The sequence below is a fragment of the Suricata suricatta genome, chromosome 1 (genome assembly GCF_006229205.1).
Source record: "Suricata suricatta isolate VVHF042 chromosome 1, meerkat_22Aug2017_6uvM2_HiC, whole genome shotgun sequence".
Taxonomy (NCBI): domain Eukaryota; kingdom Metazoa; phylum Chordata; class Mammalia; order Carnivora; family Herpestidae; genus Suricata; species Suricata suricatta.
In genome coordinates, this window is record NC_043700.1 from 78,586,650 (window position 1) to 78,601,299 (window position 14,650).

The 14,650-nt window shown below is 36.4% G+C and overlaps 1 long non-coding RNA gene across 1 annotated transcript in view; it reads left to right on the top strand.

Annotated features, from left to right (window-relative positions):
* Positions 1 to 14,650, top strand: part of LOC115306502 — a 57,388-nt gene that overhangs the window by 22,781 nt on the left and 19,957 nt on the right. Inside the window, exon 3 of the long non-coding RNA XR_003915355.1 lies at positions 12,799 to 12,955. This is a non-coding gene — a long non-coding RNA (uncharacterized LOC115306502). The remainder of the gene's footprint in view (positions 1 to 12,798; positions 12,956 to 14,650) is intronic.

Genomic DNA, 14,650 nt, shown 5'->3' on the forward strand with positions numbered 1-14,650 from the left:
TCTTAGCCTCACCAACCAGACAACAAAAAGAAATAAAAGGATAAAAATTGGCAAAGAAGAAGTCAAACTTTCATTCTTTTCAGATGACAGGATACTCCACCAAAAAACTGCAAGAACTGATACATGAATTCAGCGAAGTCGCAGGATATAAAATCAATGTACAGAAATTGGTTGCATTTCTATATACCACTAATGAAGCAGCAGAAAGAGAAATCAGGGAATTGATCACATTTACAGTTGCACAAAAAACCATGAGATATCTAGGAATAAATGTAACCAAAGAGGTAAAAAATCTGTACACTGAGAACTATAGAAAGCTTATCAAAGAAATTAAAGAAGACACAAAGAAATGGAAAAATATTCCATTCTTATGGATTGGAACTACAAATATTGTTAAAATGTGTGTACTACCCAAAGCAATCTACACATTCAGTGCAACTCCTATCAAAATAGCAGCAGCATTCTTCACAGAGCTAGAACAAACAAATCCTAAAATTTGTATGGAATGAGAAAAGACCCCAAATAGCCAAAGTAATGTTGAAAAGGAAAACCAAATCTAGAGGCATCACAATTCTGGACTTTAAGCTGTATTACAAACCTATAATCATCAAGACAGTATGGTACTGGCACAAAAATGTACACATAGATTCAAGGAACAGAATAGAAAATCTAGAAATGAACCCACAAGTGTATGGGTAACTAAACAAAGCATGAAAAAGTAGCCAATGGGGAAAAAGACCATCTCTTCTACAAATGGTGCTGGTAAAACTGTACAGCAACATGCAGAAGAATGAAACTGGACCACTTTATTATATCATACACAAAAATAAGTTCAAAATGGAAGAAAAACCTAAATTTGAGATAGGATAACCATCAAAATCCTAGAGTAGAAAACAGGCAGCAATCTATTTTACCTCAGCCACAGCAACTTCTTACTAAACATATCTCTGGAGGCAAGGAAAATAAAAGCAAAAATAACTGTTGGGACCTCATCAAAATAACAAGCTACTGCACAACAAAGGAAACAAAACAAGCAACAAAACTAAAAGGCAACTGATGGAGTGGGAGAAGATATTTGCAAATGACATCTTGGATAAAGGGCTAGTATCTACAATTTATAAAGAATTTATGAAACTCAATACTTAAAAATATAATCCAGTGAGGAAATAGGCAGAAGGCATGAATAGACACTTTTCCAAAGAAGACATCCAGATGGCTAACAGACACATGAAAAGATGCTCAATATTATAATCATCAGAGAAAAACAAATCAAAACCACAATGAGATACCACCTCACACCTGTCAGAATGGCCAAAATTAACAACCCAGGAAACAGCAGATGTTGGCAAGAATGCAGAGAAACAGGAATACTTTTGCACTGCTGGTGGGAATGCAAACTGGTACAGCCACTCTGAAAGACAATATGGAGGTTCCTCAAAAAATTAAAAGAAATATCCTATGACCCAGCAATTGCAATACTAGGCATTTATCCAAAAGATTAAAACAAACAAACAAACAAACAAACAAACAAACCCATCTCTAAAGGCTAACTAAGGTCAGAAAAGGCCTAGCTATAGAGCTGGCAGAAAAGGCACAAGGGGACGTCTAAGAGCTGAACAAGTGCACAGAGGGCACAACTTGCCCTTATGTTAGTAACTCTTTGGATGGAAGTCACATTTATTTAGAAATAGCATTAACATTAAAAACATTTTTTAAATCTTATTTTTGAGGAGAGAGAGAGCACAAGTGAGGGAGAGGCAAACAGAGAGGGAGACAGAATTCGAAGCAGGCTCCAGGCTCTGAGCTGTCAGCACAGAGCCCAATGCGGGGTTCGAACCCACAAACCATGAGGTCATAACCTGAGCTGAAGGCAGACGCCTAACCAACTGAGCCACTCAGGCACCCCCACACAAGATAGCTTTTTCATTAATGACACATTTCCATTTTATACTTAGGTAATTATTGATACCTGACCCCTAAATCCTCAGATTCTAGATTTGTATACTATAAGCAATCAAAACAGATCAGATACAGATACATTCTGCTAAAGGCTTTCCACAGATAAGGACTGTCTTAGTTTGCTAAAACTGTCATAACAAAATACCACAAACTGGGTGGCCTAACCAAGAGAATGTTGTTTTCTCAGTGTTAGAGGCTAAAAGTCCAAGATCAAGGGGCTGTTAAGGATTGTTTCTGATGAGGTCTCTCTTTTCCCAGTGCTAGGTAGTAGACTTCTCACTGTGTCCTCACATGGTCTTTCCTTTGTGTAATATGGAGAGGTATACAGGTCTTTTGTGTCTCCTCTGTTTTTTGGTTTTTTTTTTTTTTAGGTTTATTTATTTTGAGAGAGAGACAGTGCAAGTCATGGAGGAACAGACAGAAGGGAGAGAGAGAGAGATGATCCCAATCAGGCTCCATGCTATCAGCATAGAGCCCAATTTGGGGCTTGGATCCATGAACCGTAAGATCATGATCTGAACTGAGTCAGACACTTTATGGATTGAGCCACCTAGGTGCCTCTCCTGTTCTTATAATGACAGCAGTACTATTGGATTAAGGCCCACCCTTAATGACCTGATTTAATCTGTATTCCTTTTTTATAGGTCTTGTCTCCAAATACAGTCATATTAGAGGCTTAACCTAAATGAATTTGGGTGTGGGAGAGGGACACAATCCAGTCTATAACAAGGACTATCTCACTAGCATCATTTGGTAAAATGATGATTTGGCATAATTAATGTGTTTGCCAGTTTTATCAGTAGCATGTTTAAGGAGATTTAACTTGATCAACTTCCTGTTTTTCTAGAGGCCTTCCTATAGTAAAGGAGAGAATGGTGCTAGCTAGTTTCTTCCCAGGCAGGAACTAGTATTATTCATATTTGAAGGCTGAAGAATTGGTGCATAGTGAGTTTAAATTAGGCATAAAGACAACTAGCTAGTAAATGAAGGAGCTTGGATCATAAAGATTGTGGTTTATTAAATACCTACATACATGAAGCTCTAAATTGCATATAAATCCTCAATCAAATTCACATTTAATTTCTCAATAACTTAAAATTTGAAAGAAGATATTCTTATAGATATATAAATATACACATGTATAGCAAAACATTGAGAGAGAAGGCTACACAAACCCAGTCTAGTTTTTTCTTTCTCGGGAATGGCAACACCATCTGCTTTTGCAAATCAGAAATCTAGGGATTGCCCATGGTACTTTTGTCTTCTTCATCCCAATATCCAATATTCTGTTGTTTCTACATTGAAAAAACTTTGGAAAGTGATTTCCTTTACTCCACTTTTCCTATACCCTCTCGTCTAAGTACTATCTTCACTCTCCTGAACTACTGCAATTATAAATTTCCAGGTAAGAAAATAGCCGATGCCAGCACACTCTTAAAATATAGTCTCCACACCACTTGCAAAATGATCTTTCAAAATGAAAATCTTCTCATGTCATTCTCTACTTAAGATATATTAACAATTCTCAATCTTAACATACTAACAGAAGTCTTTATTATGGTCTGTGAGGCACAACCTGGTCTAGTTCCCAACTATATTTCCAACTCACACTATGTCCCTCCTTGTTCTCTGTATTCCAGCCACTCTGGCCGTTTTGCAAACTGTTATAATTTTGGTGTTTTCTCCTTCCAAATGGCTTTTGTATATGCTATTCTCTTTGTTCCTCTCCCTGTTGTCTGGGTTTTTTTTTTTTAAGTTATCCTTCTGATATCAGTTATTTTTTGCTCAATGAAGCCTTTTTCCACCTGTCTGACTAGGTCAAATTCCTCAATTTATAGCCTCTCAAGTGATGCAATTTAGGTAATTTCATTGAGAAACAGTTGAGGGAGACTTAATTCTGTGAATGAACAATTGCTAAGAACAAATTTGGCAAAAGCCAATTTGCAGATGACTAGTTTATCATCCTGGTCTAGGATGGTTCTCTGCAGCTGTCTTTCTGGGAAAGGTAGAGACAGGCAGAAGCTTAAGTGTGAAGGCAGTAAACTGCATTTAAAGAGAAGCCCACCATTTGCTTACAGTAGGTCATTGGGCATTAGAGAAAGGGTTGGCATCTGAAATTTGAAAACATGAAATTGATATTCAGCCCAGATAGCCTGTCAAATTTGGGACTGAAGAACTGTCATAAAAGGATTGCACTAAAACTTCTGTGAAATGAAGACTTCAAAAAAATCCTCAATAATTCAGCAAATTGGTCATTTGGTGAAATGATGATTTGGTAGACTACTTTTAATCAAATTGATTTTCTAGAAATTGGCTTTTGGCGAACTCTCTTTCAGTGAATTGTCTGTTAGGGAATTCAGTGAATCAGTCATTTGGAAAATTGACTTTTGGCAAATTGACTTTCTGCAAATTGATTTTTGGCAAATTGGCTGCCTTACAGCATCATGTTCCTCACCTTGTACCGTTTTTCACAGTTAATGTTTTCTATTGGTTTATGATTATTGGAACAGTGGTGTTCTCCTCCACTGTACGAAAGCAAGACAAGGGGCAATAATATGTTTTCATTCACTGTTATATTCTCAGCTTCCCACACAGTGTGTGGCACATAGTACTCAATAAATATGTGTAGAATAAATGAAAAAAAATAACAAATCAAAAAATGGAAAAAGAATGGATTTGGGGCACTGCTCAGTAGGACTTAATTACTAAATATCTGAAGGACCTGATTATGTGGCAGTTGCTTATAGGTTAAGTGCCTATATGAATGAATACTGCACATATATAAGGTGGTACCATTTTAACTTAGATAAAAGTTAATAATAGCTAACCTTTATGTGTTCATTAACTTCCAAAATTAGGAAGGGGTGAGGTGCCTGGGTGGCTCAGTTGGTTAAGCATTCAACACTTGATTTTGGGTTCAGGTGATGACCTCACAGGGTTTGAGAGATTGAGCCCTGTGTTGGGCTCTGCACTGTCAGTGCAAAGCTTAGGATTCCCTTCCTCTCTCTTTCTCTGCCCGATCCCTGCTTGCACTCTCTCTCTCAAAATAAATATACATTTTTAAAAGATTATGTGATAGGAAATGAATAGTTTGTACCTTTGAATATCTCTTAGGATAGGCATGGACATGGAAGAGGAAATAGGTTATGAGAAAAGAAGTATTCTGTATATAGATATAAATATGATCTAAGAATGCAGTTTTGAAAAGTACTAAATGATGGCACGGTACAGTGAGTGGAAGGGGATTTCTAGATCTTCTGTATCTACACCAACACCCTGAAAAACTACCCCTAAAACATATAACATATATGAAAACAGGGTCCTTGTTTGTAAGCAAAACAATGTAAAAATTCCTCTACTTACACTGGACCTAAAATAATGTCCTTGCTGTACAAATTGAACTTTAAGACAATTTTCCTGAGGTCTCCTTCTTACCAGATTATTCCACGTCCCTTCTATATCGAAATTCTAGAGCTGACTCCAAGAGAGGAGCTGGAAGCAAGAGAGGTGGAAAATGTATCAATGATAATATGAAGAGTGAAGAATGAGATTAAATAATTCATGGAGGCCTTCTTAGCATTATTAAATAGCAATAATAATAAAAACATTATCTTGCTGTGCAGAAATATGGAGATGAAAAAGAGAGAATGAGAACTTGTTGCTAATGTAAGTCTTTATATTTGGTGAGGAGAAGTACTTTCTATATGTACTACATTGATTTTTTACAATAAATTTGCAAATGAGTTATTATTCTTTCTATTTTATGGATGATGAAACAGACTCAAGGTCATTTTCTCAAGGGCCTATATTGAGTGGGTGATCTTGGGATTCTAACCAAGTTCTGTTTTATTTCAAAGTCATCTAATTTCTACTGTACCACACTACCCTTGTAGAATATTGTTAGGTAGGGATGATAATGATAGTATTAAAAATTGAATGTTTATTCTCAAGTACATATTGTATGGAATGTGAAGGAAACAAAGTTTAATTTAAGAAATGAATGTTGGTGACTGATACAAAAGAGCTAGATGATGTGGTGAGTAGAGCCTGTTTAACAGGAAGGATATGTTACCACAGCCATTTATCAAAACATAGCAACAACATATTGGCAACACAGCTATCTTTGGTTTGAAGATAGGATTGACTGAGAGGCTATTCTTGAGAACATGCCATTGAATTTATCTCTAGAGATCGAGTGTACATTTGAAATAGACCTGATACATCAAATGAAAAATGAGTTGTCTTGCAGTTTCTTTTCTAAAATAAGATGAAAATGTTGACCATTCCTAAAGACTTTAAGAATGTAATAGTGATAGACCAAAACTGAAATGTTCAGAATGGTTTATGAAGCTTTCAGAAAGCTTCAACAGCAGTTTTAGTTGGCCTTGTAGAGAATTGTTAATTTCATCAACTTTTATAGAGGAAACTGGAATGGATTCATGTATATTTCTTTCATCACATTATGTTTACTATTTTCCCTCTATTATCACCTATGGGAACTGCTGTTGTTAAGCCAGAAGTTAAATATGTTATTAGTCATGTTCACTGTTTAAATAAATTTGAGTTAAATACCAGTTTTTTTCATATGTACTAAAAGTAAACATAATATATATTTAGATTTGTGCATTTGTTTATTCTAGACAGAACTAAGGAAGGTATAAATTTGGGCTCCAAATATTTTAGAAATAATCCAATGCATTATTTACCAATAATTTTTTGAAATAATATTCTTGTATACTGGAGTAATCAAGATTTTGAAAAATGCTTTTCTCTTTGGAATCACTTCTACTCTTTAGCCACTAAAAAAAAAAAAAAAAAAAGTCTCTGAACAATTTCCCTTCCCAACTCTTCAAATGCATATATACCCAATGACATTAATTTGTGACCAAGATTTGTTGTGTGATGATATGGAAACTCTGCCTTTTAACGTTTCTTTCCTAATAGATTCATTGCTTCATTGATTTTGTGATTTCATCTGTGAAGGAACTAATCTTGTTCTTCCAATATCTACCTTTTATAACTTCTTAATGACATACTTCAAGATGGGATCATATGAGAGTTGAAATTATTCCTAAAGAAAGCAGTAATGAAGATATTACTTATTCTGTAAGGTTAGGTATGCTATAGAATATTTTCAAAGCAGAGCTGTTTCAACAATGAGAAATAAGTTGTTCTGAATTTTTTTTCTCTGACTCTTTTGAGTTGAGAATCAAGACCTAACATTGTCTTGCTTATTTAAAGAGTGAATAATATTAATTTTGTGTGTGTTTGACTAAATGTATGATTAAATAAGTAATAGAGAAAATGTCATTTTATGCAATTTTTCCCAAAACATGGTAAAAAGATTAATTAAATTTTCCTAGTTATCTGCATACTTTTAGGTTAATTCTTCTGCTTTGTTAAACCAAACCAAACCAAACCAAACCATTCTTAAGGAGAATTAGATATAGATGGGGTGAGTTTATTATATTCCAATCAAGACAAGATAAATGTTATTGATCATAGATAATAAGAGGTAGGCTAATATCTGATAGATCAGTATTAATGGACACAAATGATATTAGCCTGTTCCAGCCTATCAGGTTAAGAGGAATTCTCTCAACTTTTGCTGTAAGGTCTCTCCCACTTTTAGAAAATTCAGTGGTATAATTTTTCTCTTTAATAAGATTTCCATAATATATCAAATAATTAACTATTTTACCAATATGATTTAACATTGCCCAGACTTTTTATGGTTAAATTCTTATATAAAACTAATAAATTCTGAGTAAATCTTTTCATCTTGCATCTCTTTCAATCCCCAAAGTTCTTCAGGTTGTTGAAAATTAAGTTTTATTCATTTATTTATTTACAACAATTTTTTAAAAACAATTAAGAGTTTTAACACTGTTTCTCAAAAATTCTGGGACACCTGAGTGGCTCAGTTGGTTAAGCGTCCAACTTCAGCTCAGGTCATGATCTCATGGTTTGTGGGTTCGAGCCTTGCTCATCGGGCTCTGTGCTGACAGCTTGGAGCCTGGAGCCTGCTTCAGATTCTGTGTCTCCCTTTCTCTCTGCCCCTCCCCTGCTTGTGCTCTGCCTCCCTCTGTCTCTCAAAAATAAATAAATGTAAAAAAAAAAAAAAAATTCAGTACTACTCAGCTACTCTTATTGGTGGACTTCCTTTGGTATTAAAGGTAGTTATAAACATTAATTTCCTTTATGTTTTGAACAATCAACAAACAACCAAGAACTAGAGTCTTATATCAAATGAGCTAAAGTATGTGTTTTGGTTAGGGCAAGCTTAATGGATATAATAGTATTTGCTGTGGAAGAAACTTTGCTAATATTTTGGAAATGTGATTTCTGTCTGAAAGTTGATTATAATAAGTCTACCTGCTAATTTCCAGGAAGATCCAATTTAGGAGACTTGTTCTCCATACATCAAAATGAAGAGACTATAAACTGTTCACTTTAGAGTTCATGTATTTCTATTTTATGCTAATTTGTTTTAGATCAGATTTTGGGTAGCAATATGAAGAATGGGCTGGTGAAGGACAAGATAAGATACAAGGAGATCAGTTAGGATGTTATTGCAGACCAGTTATGGTGTTAGCCAAGAAAGGACCGAGTTTTGAACTAACAATGTTAATAGGGATGATGTTAATAAGATGATTTTTATTTATTGAATACTTTCTATGTGCTGGGTATAGTGCTATGTACTGTACATGGATTGTTCCATTTAACACTCTTCATATCTCTATGATGTAGGTTCCATCCCCATTTTATAGAGTAAAAGAATGAGACCTAGAGATATTAAGCAACTTATGTTTAACGTTGTGTAGTTAGGAAGTAGTATTCCTGAGTTCTGACTCTGGATCACAGGCATACAACCACCGTACAACAGACAAATATTTTAAGAGGTAGAATTTAGCAACTAATTAGAAGCAAGGAGGATAATGCCAGGGAGCTCAGGTGCGATCTTAGATTCTGGATTGGGCACCCTGATGAATGATCATGCTTGTCTCTGGGCCAGGGAATACAGAATGAGGAATATGTTTGGAGGATTAGGGAGTAATAGGTTTAGTTCTGGACATCTTGAATGTAAGGTGCCTTTGAAGCACATAGAGAGAAGTCAGATAGACAATGTGGATCAGGAGCTTTGGCAGGAATCTGGGGCAGAGTGCCTGGCATGATGATGCCTGATATGATGCCTGACATTATATAATTCTCAATGAATATTTGTTGGATTAAATGATAGAGAGAAGAAGGAGGAGGAGGAGGAGGAAGAGGAGGGAGAAGAGGAGGAGAGGAGAAAGTAGAGGAGGAGGATAAGAAAGAAAAGGAGAAGGAGAAAAGAGAAGAGAATTGGTAGTCATAAAAGTACAGTTGGTACTTGGGACTATGGGAGTGAATAAAATTACCCAAGGACGGACAAATGAAGAGAGAAGAGAACTCAGAATAACTCTGGGGGCACATTAGCGCTTAAGAGTCAGACAAAGGAAGAGGAATTTGAAAGATGACAGAGAAGGACAAGAATTTTAAGAGAATGATATCACAGGAGACTCGAAGATTGAGGATTTCAAAAAGGATATTTTTAATAATATTACATGTCATAAAAAGAGTTCCAATGAAATAATGATGATAAATAGCTAACACTTATATGTTTATAATACATTTACCATATGTTGGGCAGTGCTTTAATTATTTTATATGTTCTAGCTCTTCAAGATAAAACTGTGATACAGGGATTTGTATTAACCAGGCATTATGGATATGAAAGTAGAGAAATGAAATAATATGCCTTAGGTAATTGGCAGAGACAAGATTATGAACCCTGAGAATGACTAAAAAGTTGATGTTCTTAAACCACTATACTATTCTTGCTCACAAAAGCAGGGGCTAAATGTTCCTATAAGATATGGCAGTTATCAGGTCATCTATGACTTGGAGGGTATGGTTTGAGTGGGATTAGTGTAAGTTGAAGCAGAATGCAGTGGAACATTAGGAAGTCAAGGGTGCAGCAGGCTTCTCTTCCTGGAAGTGTGGCTATAAGAAAGACAATAAAGAGTTTGCCAAAGGGATACCAGGGCATAAGGAATTATGTTTAGGATGGGAGAGATTTTGACATGTTTATCTCTCCTAGGAGAGAGATTTTGGAAGATACTAGAGAAATGTGACAAAGGAAGACTGACAAATATGAGTTCTATGCACATTAGGAGATATTCAGCTTGGACAAGAAAGAAATGCCTATTTTACAAAAGAAGAGTTAATGACTGGGTAGAGGGGCGCCTGGGCGGCTCAGTCGGCTAAGCCTCCGACTTCGACTCAGGTCAGATCTCACGTTTGTGGGTTTGAGCCCCGCATCAGGCTCTGTGCTAACAGCTCAGAGCCTGGAGCCTGCTTCTGGTTCTGTATCTCCTTCTCTCTATGCCCCTCCCCCTCTCATGCTCTGTCTCTCTCTGTATCGAAAATAAATAAAACATTAAAAAAATTAATGATTGGGTAGAGACCCATATGGGTCTTTTTGACTGGGTAAGTATTATGTTGATAGAGTTCATGCTTAATCTCCCTGCTATTTCTATGACAAGTACTTGTTACTTTTTTTTTCCTGAGCAACCATCCATCTTTTGCGGAAACTATTCCCATCCCTTCATTCCCATGCACTCATGTGAATTTTGTGGGTTTCTTCAATCATTAGATTTTGTTCCCAGCCCTCCATGTGACCAAAGGTAGGCCAACCAGTTTTTTACTCTAACAAAGTTAAACCTGAATTAAGACTCATAGTGTTGCAGGATTTTTTTTACCTCAACACCCCAGGGTTCATTGTCTCCCTACTTCAAAGAATGAGGAGGTGAACACAAAATGAGCAACAGGCAAAAATTAATTAGAGTATAGGGTAAGAAAGGAAGAATAATATTGATGGGGTTTTGTAAGGATGGTGGGGTTCAGGGCCATCAGCCAAGAAAGAATTCTTGAAGATGTCTTTGGTGCAAAAAAGTGATTTTATGAAAGCACAGGGACAGGACCTGTGGACAGAAAGAGCTGCCCTGGGGTTGTGAGGAGTGACTGCTTATATACAGAGGAGTTGGGAGGTAAAGTCAAGAGGAAGTTCCTTAAAGGGATTTCTATATGCTAAAGAGGATTGACAGATTACTGGAGGCCTACCTATTGTCAAGCTAAGGTTGTTTTTCCCTCTAGCAAAACATTATCATTAAGATAGTAGGGAATTCATAGAGCATAGATTATTGATAAGATTACCTTTTTCATGTAATATTACTAAGATATTTTTAAAGGATGGAGGCTCTATTAGTTTAACCATTTGTTTTCCATCCTTTCCTTTGTTTTCGAGCAGCCTGGTGTGCCTGAGGAATGTCACACAAATCCCACCTGGGTGTGGGGGTGTTTTTGGTACATCAGCTTGCCTTATGTTCCCTCATCAGTGTGAAAGCTCTCTTTACAGAGAGGGGGCACTAGAAAGTGAATGCCACAACAGTAGGCAAGAGTCTGTTTTATAAGGTTCTGGTCAGCCCTCTCTTCCCTTCCCCCATGTTCTTTCTCAGGTCCTACACTTATTGGCTTGGTAACTCTAGGTTTTGGATTGTCCATTTCTGATTGGCTCGATTCCATTGTATTGAGGGGTGGTCTGTGGCCATATCATTACTTATGGGTCATACGTTTTATGGTCCACTACTTATTTTTAGTTATGTCTTTTGTCAAATTCCTGGAGTAAACCTGTGGGGGAGTAGGTGGTGTTGTAAGGACACAGGTCTGAATCAGACTGACCCCATGACAGGCTTCAAGTTTCCCCTCTGACTTTGGAGGCCTAGGTGTCGGTTTCTCAGAATCATTAGACAATAAAAGGACACACACTGCCCAAGGCAGGAGGGACCATCCTTGTAACACCCAATCAGGAAAGGCCAGCTAACACCCTTAACATTCCTAAGGGCAGGCCTAGAGTTAGAAGCTATAGATAATCACTTATTGCTTAAGGCTAGTTACACCCTATGTGAGGGTCCTGGGTCCTGGGTCCACTCTGTAATTGGTTAACACTCTAAATGTTGTGACTGGGTCCCGCCAAAAGTTAACAATGTGAATGGTTAAAGTTACTGCCAATAATGATAGGCGATAGTGATTGGGTCACTACCTGTGTCACAATTTCCTGTAACTCCCCCTTCTCAAACCCCATAAAAAGTCCTGCCCACCTTTGTTTGGGGCTCTCAGCATGGGTCCACTGCACTGGTGAAGTCTGTGAGCCCGAGCTTATAAGCCCGTAATAATAAATGCCCTTTGCTTTTGCATGCAGGACTTGGTCTCCCTGGTGGTCTCTGGTTTTTTGGGGATGATATTGAAACTTGGGCATAACAGTGTCTGTTACATTCTTAAGAGGAATCTTATACCTGAGGGGGTTTTCCGTGGTCAGACACTCCTGGCATTGTTCCAAAATATGTTTATTCCCCACCCGGGAACCTCAGTTCCTAATCTTCCCCTCTCTGCCTACTGAATCCCATCTTTTCCTATCATAACAAGGGCAAGCGGTGATTGAAGCTGAGGCATTTGATGGCAATGATATTTTGAGCTGGCTATATTCTTGACCTTTCTGAGATGTTTTCTGTTCACATCTTCCTTCAGTTCCATGATCATTAATAAAACCTCTTTTTTCCCCCCTAATAATATGTCTTTTTCTTAAATTACTTGCAGTTTATATTCTGCCTGATACAATCTATTGAGAGAACTTGAGTGTGGCAAGGAATAACTTGGAATTTTCTGTTAGCATTCATGAGAAAAACAAGAGGATCCAAGTACAGGAGTACTTCTTCCTCCCCCCACCAATCTGTGTTTCACTTTCTGTGGTTTCAGTTACCCAGGATCAGCTGAGGTCTGGAAGCAGATGATCCTCCTGCTGTAGCTTCCTCATGAGGTCATTAGTACCTAGTGATTTGCCACAATGTCTACTGCATTCACCTCATCTATCTTATCATGCAGGCATTTTATCAGCTCACATCATCACAAGAAGGTGAGTACAGTACAGTAAGGCGTTTTGAGAGAAAGACCACATCCACATAACTTTTATTACAAAATGTTGTTATAATTGTTCTATTTTGTTGTTATTGTTGTTGATCTCTTACTGTGCCTAATTTATAAATTAAACTCTCTTATAAGTATGTGTGTATAGGGAAAAAGAGTATATACAGGGTTTGGTACTATCCATGGTTTCAGGTATCCACTGGGGGTCTTGGAACAAATCTGTGGCTAAGGAGGGGTTACTATAGAGATAGATTAAAAAAATTGCCTGGAAACACTGAGGTCCTACCAGGAAACCATTCCTTTCAATTGCCTTTTGTTTGTTTCCATCACTCCATACTACAGTAGAAAATGGAATATAGAGAGTAAGGAGATAATTCATTTGGAATAATTATATTCACTGTTTAGAGTCACTGTTGTTTAGTAGGTAACCTAATAGGAATAGTTTTTGTGGCAAATTTTATTTATAAAAAATAAGCACCTTTACAGAATTTTTACATTAAAGATCAAAAGGCAAAAATAGTGTTGGATTTACCTGGAGTTATTTAAATGCTGAATGAAGTCTTCATCCTCTGCCAAATTCTTCATCGTAGGTTATTCACACTATTAAGAACACTTTTTTAGTTAAATTTGTGGGTCCTAATGTACTATAGGCATTCTCCATAACTTTACACTTAAATGACTAGTTTATCAAAATAGAATTTGACTCCAAGACATATGCTATTCACACAGATTACCATTATGCATTTATCAGTATGCAATTATAATTTGTTGTCTGTCATTCCCCATAAATAACTTTTCATGATTTTGTGGAGCTTTATATTTTCTTTTGCTGCTGATAACTTTTCACATATTGTGAATTTATAGTAAATTTTATTATTGACAATAAATAATAAAAGTAGGTTAGTGGAATGAATAGCAAAGCAGAAATATGGTGAACAGCTTTTCCAATTTCACCTTGAACATGATTAAATTTCAGGAGAAGAAATTTATATTAGAAACTTGAAAAAATGCTTTGACTCCTAGCATTGTGGTTTTGATATTCAAGGGAAAGCAAAAGTCTTTTTGACACAATTAGAGCTGTACACACACCTTCTTTGTACTAGCAGTGTTCTTTTGAGTTATTTAAACTGGTTTTCCATTTGTCATATGGGATAATGATACCTTGTAATGGTGTCATAACTATAATCCAAGTAACTCAAATAAAATATTTACGTATAAGCTCACTTAGGGTTTTGTTATCTATTGTGCCAGTGCCAGCACGTTGTCCAGTATTCTCAGAGATTCCCGAGGGATATCTAAATAGTTTTAAAACACTTATTATGGAAGTGTGCAGAGGTACTTCAAGGGCTCTGCCAACATTGAATATGAATATCACTTTTATGTTTTTTTATTTATCACACACAAATACACAAAACTACGACAAAAGGAGCAGTTCTTTTGTGCCCCTGCTTCCCCCCATCACCTGCTATTTAGCTTGTTTCTTCTGTTCTTTCTACCATATTTCTATTCTTCTACTCTTTCTTGATTTTTAAATTTCACTATTTTTAAAATTCCGAAATAATTATTATAAAGTATTAAAAAGCAAAAAAGGAAATTAGACAATGATGAGATAATAATTTTTAAACTTTAGACTTTGTTTCAGGTGACTTCCTACTACAGAAGATGAAGATATAGCTCTTGTATT